The sequence below is a fragment of the Lycium barbarum genome, chromosome 12 (assembly GCF_019175385.1).
Source record: "Lycium barbarum isolate Lr01 chromosome 12, ASM1917538v2, whole genome shotgun sequence".
NCBI lineage: Eukaryota > Viridiplantae > Streptophyta > Magnoliopsida > Solanales > Solanaceae > Lycium > Lycium barbarum.
Window position 1 is genome coordinate 51,130,917 of NC_083348.1, and position 12,805 is coordinate 51,143,721.

At 39.9% G+C, this 12,805-nt stretch overlaps 1 pseudogene; it reads right to left on the reverse strand.

The window, feature by feature from the left end:
• LOC132624257 (uncharacterized) overlaps positions 1-12,474 on the reverse strand; it is a 47,190-nt pseudogene extending 34,716 nt beyond the window's left edge.
• Positions 12,475-12,805: the final 331 nt, after the last annotated feature.

The window sequence follows — 12,805 nt, forward strand, 5'->3', positions numbered from 1 at the left end:
GTGCAATGGTAGGTTTGTACCTCAGTATTATGAGATATACTTTTTTTGTGTGTGTCAGTAAAGGTAAGGTAAGAATCCGAATTAATGAAAATATTCGAGGCAGTTATCTGTACATGTGGGAGGAAAATATATGGGATTTGGAAGACTAGAACGATAGACCTCACAGCCAGAAAAGCAAACGACCTTTTTGGGTCAGAATGGGACCCGCTACGAAAAATTTCCGAAAAATTTGCTAAGACCCCGTTTGGCCTAAAATTACGTGACAAAGGTCGTGCGAGGCAATTGGCGAAATTATATCAGCCCTAACGCGTCAAAATGTGTAAAAGTTTCAGGGTTAAGCGTGCTCAAGCCAGAGCAATTCTGGGATGGGTGACCCCCTGGGAAGTAACGCAAAATTTTGCACAAGTGTAAGTATGATTAACGTAAATGGGAATTTGGGGTAACCAAAGGTGAATAGAATGTGTGGAGAATAATTAGTGCCCTTTCGAGAGTCGCGCGGAACGAGGCGGACTAAATGGGCAAAAAGGAAAGGGTACAACACCTCTTGGGAAATTGAACGAATTTGAATAATAGTCAGAGATGTTCGCCAGTAAGGTGTGAGCAAACGTGTGTATGTGTATATGTATGTGTATGTGTGTGTATGATTCTCATTCGCTGCCTATGAGGGCTAAGAGCCGAGCCCCGGAAACTAATGTTGTGATAAACAAAGGATAAGCAGTGTGAGTAATTGGAATTTTTGAAGGAGTCGATACGTAAGACGCAAGGTAAATTGTGTGACGACTGATGAGTGAGTTTGCAAATAAAAAGGAAATTCTCATGAATTATTGGAGCCTTAATGTGAATGATGTGATCCTAAATTGACAATCTATCTGTGGTGCTTCTGCACTTCCAATTCCGATGAGGCTCTACCTGGTACGCCTCTATATTTCTGAGTTCGACTATGTTCCCGTCCGATGAACCTTTTGTGCGTTTGATTCTGGATCCGTTTCTGTCTGGCACACCTCTGTATGTCTGACTCTGGATATAAATCCGTCTGATATACTTCTGTGCGTTTGATTTTGACCGCGCGTGTGTTTGATACATTTCGGTTTGTCTGATCACGATTCGGTATGAAACGATTTTGTATATTTGCTTCTGATTTCGGGTTTGTTCGATATGATTCCGTACGTCTGGCTTTGATTGTGAATCTGTTTGGTATATCTTCGTGTGTCTGATTCTGCCTACGAATTCGTTTGATACGTCTTTGTACGTCTGACTCCGATCTCAGATGTGTCTGATATGCGTCCGCACTTTTGATGTTGACTACGAATCCGTCCGATATACTTATGCGCGTCCGGCTTAAGTTCTGAATCTATTTGGCATGAAGTGTCTGATATGAAGTAAAGTGAGAGTACGACGATGTGGTAAGGAAACCCAGGAGTGTGATAAGAAAATGATATTGATTATGATGTCTGGGAAGCGTTCGTCCATTACAAGAATATAGCGTATGGTTCGGTGATTACGTAGGGTATGAGGAAAGGGGATTAAGAAGGCGTTTGAATCGGTGATGTGAAAATCTACCCCTAGTATTGGTAAAGAAGCCATGTCGGAGAAATCAATAAAGGACAACTATCAAGAGAAACCCTCCCGGAGTAGTACGACACCCATGAGGTCGATTCAACATTCGAGGACGAATGTTCTTAAGGGGGGGAGAATGTTATGTCCCGTGTTTTCGTGTAATTGGAAATTGAGAAATAATTTCGACTTGTGTGTTATAAGGACATAACTTGATTTTGGTGAATATGACTATGTTGGTTATGGAATCATTAATGTTAAGACGTCGGGGAAGGCCGAGGGTAAATTCGGAATTTCGGAAATTAGTTTCGGGAATTACAAAACGGGACTCTTAGTGAATTGGGCCAAGGAAAATATAACAAAATTGAGGCCCAAGGATTGGAGGGTGGCCGGCCATAGCTTTTGGCCCAAACCCATTTTAATGTCATGTGCTATGCACATGACTATTAGTGGATATATATCATTCTTCCACTTAGAATCTTCAAAGATCAAAAAAAAAAAATTCAAGAACACCAACAAGAGGGTTTCGGCCGAGAATAGTGGAGAGGAGAGAAAAAATTTCCCAAGCCTTGTGCTTGCTCCAAAAATCTTGATTTTCACATAGTTGTAAAGTGCTCAAGACGCTCTCCGACGTGATACAAGTAGTTTGGAGAAAGATCGACGTTCGCGACAAGTCGGAAATTCAAGAACAAGGTAAGATTTTTATGTTTTAATGTTATGAAATGGATATGTATGTGTTAGTGATTGGATTAGTATGAAGATTATGGGATGGGGTTGTGTTTGTGCATGGTGTGTGTGTGTAGAAAGGGTGTGTTTGGCCGTGGCTTGTAGGTAGTGCAAGACCATGTGAATTTGATTCCGTTTAGTCGTTTGAGGTGTCGTTGTAACCTTTGTATCGTAAATGAATGTTTGGAGAATTGATTTGGTGTTAGAAAATGATTTCGGACGTTATCGGAAAGTGTATACCTTTGGTATATTTGTGTACATCATAGTATATTTATGATATTAAGGACTTAAATAAGATTTATGGTTGATGATAACGAATTTGGAATGAAACGACGCAAGTTAGAACGTTCGTCGTAACTTTTGGTGTTTTGAATGAAAATTGGAAAGTAGTGAACTTTGGGGATGTTTGTATGTGATTTGGAACTTGTATGTAGTGTGTTTGAATAATTGGGAATGAGTGAATGAATGGACTAATGTGGAAATAGATTTGGAATTTTGAAGTTGAGTCAAGAATTTGCCAACTTATGTATTAAAGTGAAATTTTGAAGTTAATGTAGTATGATTGTGGTTTGTATGGTTTTATGATGTTTGGGCTGTTGTTGTCGTTGTATTTTGAGCCGAGTTAAGTCTCGGGGGTGTTAGATTTATAGGGGAAGTGCTGCCGAAATTTCGGTAGCCAAATATAGCCCAAAGACTAAAATGTTAATTCTCATGAATAGTAACTGGTAAAAGTGACCATTTGCAGTTTCTGGACGAAACGGGAATTGCGATTTGAGGAGCGTAAGGCGCCAACCAGGTATGTAAAGCCTACCTATCATTCTTTTGGCATGTCCTAGACATACTAGGTTAAGATCGGCCCCTCGGGAATAACCCTGCTCTTGGAAATCGAAGTTCAAGTTCGAGCACTATTCATTCAGCGCGATTGAACCCTTTTTGTCGCATTTGGTTAAAAGAATGTTCGTACCTCCATAACTTGTGCTGTTGTGTCCGAAACTCCTCGAAACTTCCGTAGATGGCTCTATGGAGCCGAAAGTCTGTGATTTGTGTCCGCCGCCTCAATTTGACCCGAGGTGGGCCCGCGAGCCCCGAGGCTCCCCTTATTCAGTTTGTTTGGTCCGTTTGTGTCCGTTATAATCTGCGACTGTCTGCTTATGACCCAAGGATGTGTTTGAAACTTCTTATGCCATTAACGTACGTTCTGTACTTTGAATGATGTGAGATTTTCGGAAAGCGACTTCTGAACAGTTTTTCTTGCGAATTGGACAGTTTGGAACTTCGTAACTTTTATACGCATACTCTGATCAATCTGATTCCTACTCCGAGCCCTCTGGCGTCAGTTTATACCTACATGTAAACTATATGTTGAGTCCGACAAATTATTTTTGATATGCATATGGTTTCTGCACTACTCTGTTCGTGTTGTCTGCTATGACTTCGTTCGTCGGTACCCGGGCCGACTTTGTGATCGTGCGCGCCATAACATATTCGGGAGTTATGATGTGTTACGGTTTCCGAGGCCTCGCCATAGGGCCGGTTACCGTTTATGGAGTTATGATGTGATATGGCATTTGATATGTTCTGATGATATGATGTGTGTGTGATATGATGTGTCTGGAGACTGTACGGAGATTTGAAACCTTCTGGAGTTATGATGTGTTGTGGCACCAGCGTCGGGGGGGTGACCACGTTCCTAAACCCTATCCATGATTTGATTTGCATTTGTACGTTCGCCTCCCGCACAGGTTTGCTTTGTTTGCGATGTTGGTGTGTTGGTTCTTTCTGACTCCAGCTGTGTTTGTGATTTCTGTACCTTCTGCTTTACATACTCAGTACTTCTCCCGTACTGACCCCCGTTTCTTCGGGGGCTGTGTTTCATGCCCGCAGGTACAGAAGCTCGTTTGGGTGGTCCTCCAGTTTAGGCTACTCATTCTGCTGTGTTGGAGAGCTCCCCTTGATCCGGAGCCTACTTTTGGTACATATCTTCTGTTGTATGTGTGTGTTCGGTACATTTGTGGATGTGTGGTTACGGCGGGGCCCTGTCCCGTCATATGTTCTTATATTCTGTTTTGTCTAGAGGCCTGTAGTCAGATTTGTGGGTCGTGGGTCCGGTGTGTTTGCATGTGAGTCTGTTTTGCATTCTTAAGCGGCCCGTACGCTGCTATGGCCAAGTCGGCCTCTGAGTTTGTATGTATGTGTATGTACTTGGGGGCGATGTGCATTCCGCCACCCTTCTGATGTGTGTGTGTGAAATTTGGCGATGTATATTCCGCCTCCTTTCTGATTTGTGATTTGTCTGATCTGTACGGGCGACTGCTTAGGATAAGTGTTCGGTAGAGATCTGATTACGATGTTGAGTTCGCATAATGTACGTTGAGTTTGGTCGAGTCTGATTACGATGATCTGGGTGTGAGTTCGTTTGGGGTGTCCCGGAAGGGCACCAGTCGCGGCCCACGGGGCTGGGTCGTGACAACACTAAGGAGCTTCAAAGGCAAGTGGATGAACTCCTTGAAATGGGAGTTGTGAGAGAAAGTATGAGTCCTTGTGCCATGCCCGTGATCTTGGTGCCAAAGAAAGATGGATCATGGCGCATGTGTGTTCATTGCCGAGCCATCAATAAGATAACGGTAAAGTATCGCCATCCCATACCTCGTCTTGACGACATGCTTGATGAGTTGAATGGTTCATGCATATTCTCTAAGGTAGATCTTAGGAGTGGGTATCATCAAATCCGGATGAAACCCGGAGATGAGTGGAAAACTGCATTAAAGACCAAGTTTGGTCTATATGAATGGTTGGTGATGCCTTTTGGTCTCACTAACGCTCCTAGTACTTTCATGCGTTTGATGAATCATGTCATGAAACCTTTTATTGGCAAATTCGTGGTTGTTTACTTTGATGATATTTTGGTGTATAGTAAAACCATGGATGAGCATGTTATTCACTTGAAGTGTGTTTTTGAAGTGCTTAGACAAGAACAAATTTATGCTAATGTTGCTAAATGCTCTTTTTGTGTTGATGAAGTTGTTTTCTTGGGTTTTGTTGTGAGTTCAAGGGGCGTTGAGGTTGATAAATCCAAAACAAACGCTATTAAGAATTGGCCAACTCCTAAATCCATTGGTGATATTAGAAGTTTTCATGGATTGACTAGTTTTTATAGGCGGTTTGTTAAGGGGTTTAGTACCATAGCCGCTCCTTTTACCGAGGTAATCCGAAAGGATAAACCTTTTTCTTGGGGTATGGAGCAAGCAAAGGCTTTTGAAACTCTAAAACAAATGCTTAGCTCCGCCCTATTGTTGCAATTACCCGATTTTGACAAAATCTTTGAAATTGAATGTGATGCTAGCAAAGTAGGTATTCGTGCCATTTTAATGCAAGACCAAAAGCCCATAGCCTATTTTAGTGAAAAACTCAAGGGAGCGACTTTGAATTATACAACCTATGATCTTGAGTTGTATGCCTTAATTCGTGCTTTGGGAAATTGGCAACACTACTTGTGGCCTAAAGAGTTTGTGATTCGGACCGACCATGAGTCCTTAAAGCATCTTAAGGCCCAAGGTAAGTTGAACAAAAGGCATGCCAAATGGGTTGAATTCCTTGAATCCTTCCCTTATGTAATCCAATACAAAAAGGGAAAGGATTACGTAGTGGCGGATGCCTTATCAAGGAAACATGTTTTGATCAATACTTTGTCTTCCAAATTGATGGGTTTTGAGAGCTTGAAGACATTGTATCCCGAGGACCCCGTCTTTGCAAAAATCTTTCTAGAATGCGAAGAATGGGAAAGGGAAAGGTGGCTTAGGGATAGATCTTTTACTCCCTATTCTAAGTTTAATGGTTTCTTGTTCAAGAACAAGCGACTATGTGTGCCCATGAGCTCTTGGAGGGAGTTATTTGTGAGGGAGGCACACAATGGTGGATTGATGGAACACTTTGGGATTGACAAGACAATGGGGATTCTTGAGGAGCAATTTTATTGGCCACACATGCGGCGGGATGTGGCCCGAACTTGTGGCCAATGCCTTGAATACCGAAAAGCTAAATCTAGGCTTCAACCCTATGGCTTGTACACTCCCTTCCCCATCCCTCAACAACCTTGGTTTGACATTTCTATGGACTTTGTGATTGGATTGCCTAGGACAAAAAGGGGGAAAGATAGCATCTTTGTTGTTGTTGATCATTTTTCAAAAATGGCCCATTTTATTGCTTGCCATAAAGTTGATGATGCTCCCCATATTGCTTCCTTGTTTGTTGAAAATGTGGTTAAATTGCATGGCATTCCCAAGACAATTGTGAGCGATAGGGATCCCAAGTTCCTTAGCCACTTTTGGAAAGAATTGTGGGGTAGGCTTGGAACGAAGTTGTTATTTTCCACCTCTTGCCACCCACAAACCGATGGCCAAACCGAAGTTGTCAATAGGACTTTAGGTTCTATGCTTCTGGACATGGTAAAAGGGAAGCTAGCCTCTTGGGAAGACCAATTGCCTTTAGTAGAATTTGCATATAATAGAGTTATTCATAGCACTATTGGCATGTCACCCTATGAGGTGTTGTATGGTTTTAACCCCCTAACCTGATAACAACGAGGCTAGGGAGATCCCAAATTTATAATTAAAATATAAGAAGTGCGGAAGCAAATATAGAAAAGAATATAAAAACTAGAAAATAAAAAGATATGGGAAATTTGAAGGAATAATCCACGAATTTCCAAGAACGTAAGTTCTAAAGTCTTGACAAGATCCAAGTAACAACATATAGATTTATAGGAAGAAATCTAACGCCTTTACTTGAGATAAAAAATCAAAAACAGTAGATTCGGATCCCGACCGCTTTATGAGTAACTTAGGACAACAATTAGTATTTAGAACTAATCGCCTTTGAAAGAATACCAAAAAGAAATCAAAGATATCAAAGAAGAAATTATCTTACTACCTTGAACTAAGAACTAGTTAAGTTGAATGATAAATCCTAAAGTAATGCCACAAAGGTTCAAAAGAACTCTCAATATAATATATTCTTCAAAATCTGATCTACAATGAATGACAATCACCCATTTATATAGTTGTAAAGAAGGAGCTAGTAAAAATTGAAATAAATGGGAATTATCTTCCCTAGAAGCATAGATGGCTTCCCACACTTGGACCAAGGCAGTCAACATAGATTAAAACAACCTAGAAGACTACCCACACTTGGACCAATGCAAGTCAACATAGATAAAAACAACAATTAAATATTTATTCTAGAAACTAATATTTGGGATAATTTTGGGCTGCTGGAAACTTCTTCTTTTGGGGCTGATTTGGGCCTCATTCCATCTCACTTTGGACTTTAATTTGGGCCTCCAAATAATTGTAAGACTTGAGGGAAAAATTTGAATTCGGCTGGAGCTCTTCTTCCATCACAAGACACTTTTGAATTGTTGATTGCAGCCCATTAAGCTTGTCTTGCAATTTCCTCGTTTGAGATCTAGTCATGGGTCTTCTTGGAACTTCCAAATCTTCATCCACGTCCTTCAATAATTTTGAGCTACCATGGATGCTATCATTCCCCTCTTCTTGAGATGAATTCGTCCTCGAATTTAAACCTACATCAAATAAGGAAAGATCAGAAACATTGAAAGTAGCACTAACTTGATACTCACTAAGAAGATCAAGTTTGTAAGCATTGTCTCCAATCCTTTCAAGGACTTCAAATGGACCATCTCCTCTTGGGTCTAGTTTGGATCTTCTTTTGGCAGGAAACCTTTCCTTCCTGAAATGCACCCATACTTGATCCCCAAGCTTAAAAATAACAGATTTTCGCCCCTTATTTCTCCTTAATGCAGTCTGCTCATTCTTCCGCTCAATTGCAAGTTTTGTTTGTTCATGAATTTTCTTCATCATTTCAGCCTTCTTCCTACCATCAAGATTAAGGCAAAGGCAGTTAATCAAGAGGGGTGAGGGGATTAAAGCCATAAACAATTTCAAAAGGAGACTTACCTGTAGAAGAATGGATAGTTCCATTATAGGCAAACTCTACTATGGCCAAATGTTCTTCCCAAAATGTCAATTTTCCTTTTAGAACAGCCCTCAACATATTCCCTAAAGTCCTATTAACTACTTCTGTTTGCCCGTCAGTTTGCGGGTGACAAGACGTAGAAAATAGTAGTTTAGTTCCCAACTTTCCCCAAAGAACCCTCCAAAAGTGACTTAAAAACTTAGCATCCCTATTACTAATAATAGTTTTAGGTATACCATGTAATTTAACCACTTCTTTTACAAACAAATCAGCCACATGTGATGCATCATTAGTCTTCAAACATGGAATGAAGCGAGCCATTTATGAAAATCTATCTACCACCACAAATATACTGTCCTTACCATGCTTAGTTCTAGGCAAACCTAACACAAAATGCATGGAAATATCAAGCCAAGGGGAAGTGGGAACATGTAAAGGAGTATAAAGACCATGTGGTAACACTTTCGATTTGGCTTGTTTACATTCAAGACATTGAGAGCACACTTTCTCAACATCCTTTCGCATGCCTGGCAAAAAGAAATGTTCAGCAAGTATATCCAAAGTTTTGGGCACTCCGAAGTGTCCCATGAGTCCACCACAATGTGCTTCCCTAACAAACAATTCACGCAAAGAGCAATTAGGGATACACAATTTATTTTCCTTAAAAATAAATCCATCTTGAAGATTAAACCGGTCATAAGGACCCAACTTACATTCTGCAAAAACCTTGCCAAAATCAGAATCAGTAGCATAAAGGCCCTTGATTTTATCAAAACCCATCAGCTTAGAAGTAAGAGTATAGACTAAGACATACCTTCTTGACAGTGCATCAGCAACCACATTCTCCTTTCCTTGCTTGTAAGCAATCACATATGGGAAAGTTTCAATAAATTCAACCCATTCTGCATGCCTACGATTAAGCTTACCTTGGCTCTTCAAATATCTCAAGGATTCATGATCAGTCTTAACCACAAACTCTCTAGGCCATAAATAATGCTGCCATGTAGCTAAAGCCTTTACCAAAGCATAGAGCTCTTTGTCATAAGTTGAGTAGTTCAATGTAGCTCCACTCAACTTTTCACTAAAGTATGCAATAGGCTTGGACTCCTGCATTAAAACAGCACCTATTCCTTTTCCAGAAGCATCACATTCAACCTCAAAAGACTTAGAAAAATTAGGTAATTGCAAAAGAGGAGCAGAACATAATTTTTCTTTCAACAAGTTAAAAGCATCATCTTGGTCTTTCCCCCATGTAAAACCCTTATCTTTCTTGATAACTTCAGTTAGAGGAGCAGCAATGGTGCTAAAATCTCTAACAAATCTCCTATAAAAACTAGCAAGCCCATGAAATCTTCTAACCTCAGTTACACTCTTAGGTTTAGGCCAGTCTCTGATTTCCTTGATTTTCTCTTCATCAACCTCAACTCCCTTAGAACTGACCACAAAACCCAAGAATACCACACGATCCACACAAAAGGCATACTTTTTGAGATTAGCAAACAATTGTTGTTTTCTAAGAACTTCAAAAACTTGTTTTAGGTGTTCTACATGCTCATCTACAGTTTTAGAAAAGATTAAGATATCATCAAAATAAACCACCACAAACTTTCCACGAAAATCCTTAAAAACATGATTCATCAATCTCATGAACGTGCTGGGTGCATTAGTCAAGCCAAAAGGCATAACTAACCACTCATAAAGCCCATATTTGGTCTTAAAAGCAGTTTTCCATCCATCTCCAGGATTCATTCGAATCTGATGGTAACCATGTTTTAGATCAATTTTAAAAAAGATTTTGGACCCATGCAATTGATCCAACATGTCATCAAGACGAGGAATAGGATGACGATACTTTACCATAATCTTGTTGATAGCTCGACAATCCACGCACATCCTCCAAGATCCATCTTTTTTTTTGGCACCAATAGAATAGGAACTGAGCAAGGACTCAGGCTCTCTCGCACAAACCCCTTTTTAAGCAACTTTTTAACCTACCTTTGCAACTCCTTTGTCTCTTCAGGATTACTCCTATAAGCAGGCCTATTTGGAATCTGTGCACCAGGCACAAAGTCAATTTGGTGTTTAATTCCACGCAAAGGTGGAAGACCTTTAGGAATATCTTCAGGAAATATATCATCAAAGTCCTGCAAAAGAGAAAAAAACACTACTTGGCAAAGAAGAAGTTAGTAGCTTAGAATTAATCAAGACTTCTTTGTAAGTAAGTAGTATTATGGGCAGTCCCTCTTTTCTTGCACCAAAACTTTCTTTTTTTCCACTCAAACCCTCTTTTACCTCTTTACTTAAGTTGCTGCCCTCTTTCTCTCTCTCTTGGCCATCTTTTATTTCTTTTCCCTCAAGCTCACCTTTTTTTTGTCCCCCTTGTTTTCCCATTGATTCCCTCAATCTCTTTTGATCTTCAAACACCTGAGAAGGTGTTAAAGGTGCAAGAGTATACTTCTTGCCATTAAGCTCAAGTGAATATCTATTCTTCCTTCGATCATGAAGAGTATTCCTATCAAACTGCCATGGGCGACCAAGCAAGATATGACAAGCTTGCATAGGAATGACATCACAAAGAGTATCTTCCACATACCTGCTAACATTGAATGAAATCATGCATTGTTTGTTGACTTTCAATTCACCACTATCATTCAACCATTGGAGTCTATAGGGCTTAGGGTGTTTCATGCATGCAAGCCCTAACGTATCTACCAAGTGTGAACTCACTACATTAGCACAACTACCACTGTCGATAATCATAGAACAAGTTCTCCCCCTTATCCCACACCTAGTATGGAATATATTTTCCCTTTGTTCTTCACTATTGACTCCCAAATTGATAGCCATAATCCTCCTAACTACTGCAACGAAACCATCATTAAAAGGAAGTTGTACATCATCTTCACTCACACCTCCCTCTTCTTCCTCTTTCTCACTTTTTTACTCTCATTTTCTCCATCAAGAATCTTCCTAGCTACCCCAACAAAACCACTATTAGGAAACTCTACGTCATCTTCACTCGCACCTCCCTCTTCTTCCTCTACCTCACTTTTTTCACTCTCATACTCTCCATCTTCTTTCATGAGAATATTTCTTCTATTTGGACATTCATGCATCATATGCCCTCTTCCATGACATTTGTAACATTGAATAGAACTATAAGGTTTTGGTGAGTAAGGATTAAAAGTTTTACCTCCCTCTTTGTCATCTACTTTGGCCTTCCCTTTGCCTTCTTGAGGCCTAGAAGTCACATCTTGTTTCGGCCATGGCTTCTTTGAATTATTGTTTGGCCGACTCCTCTACGAGCTAGCTTGCTGTTTTCTTTTAATTTGCTTTTCTAGTTTTACAGCCATATCCACTAACTCATCTAAAGTTACATATTGTTGTATCTCTACTACATCAGCTATTTCTTTATTTAAACCATTAAGAAATCTAGCCACAGTGGCCTCTTCATCATCCATAAAATTAGCTTGGATCATAGCCATATCCATAGCTTTGAAGTATTCATCAACAGTCATGGTTCCCTGCTCCAATCTTCGAAGACGTATTTGTAGGTCTCTTTGAAAGTGGGAAGGCACGAACCTCTTCTTCATGACTCTCTTCATCTCAGTCCAAGTAGCAATGGGTGGTTCTCCATCTTGTTGTCTATCCCTTGTAAGTTTTTTTCCACCAAATAGAAGCATAGTAAGAAAATTCAACAACGGCAAGCTTTACCTTCTTAGCTTCAGAATAGTTGTGACAATCAAAAATGGCTTCAACTTTCCGCTCCCAATCAAGGTACAAGTCTGGATCTCTTGTGCCTTTGAAAGTTGGCATCTTCATCTTTATGCTATTAATGTTATCATCTTCCACTCTTCCTCGTTGTCCCCTCCTATCTCTCCCTACCCTATCTAGATTTACATCAAGATCATCAACAAAATCATCTATATGGTTTTCTTGATTTACAATGGGGGCATGGGGCATATTTCTTCTATTTTGAGGCCTAGGATTATTTTGTGGTTGTACAACATGTTGATCTCCCCTCCTAAGTTCAGCTATTGTCTCATTTTGTTCAGCAATGGCATCCTTGATCTCTTGAAATTGCAAGGTCCATCTCTCAAATTGTTGGTGCATAGCTTGTAGAGTGAAGTCATTTCTTCCTCGGATCTCGGCTTCTTGACGAGCCCTCCTTTCATCATCACTACTACCTGTATTGGTCATCTCAAAAACTATTTATCACTCAAACTTTGGCTTTTTTTTCCCTCAATTGTTCTCACTCACTCTTGCCTTTTTCCACTCAAATAACCTTTGGGAAAACACTTTATGGATTTATAATTAAACCCCACAAGAATCAAGCCCTTAGTAGTAAAATAAATAATTTTGGGCACTAAAGAAAATGAAGAACCAATCCTAGAAAGAATCATAATTTAGTTGAAACAAGACTCGAACAAAAAAGGACTTTTTTTTTAACAAGATAAAAGGAGAAAGAAAAAAATTGATTGCTTCTTAGCTTTAAAGATCTAGGATCCCCTCTTCTCGTTTTCTATCTTAA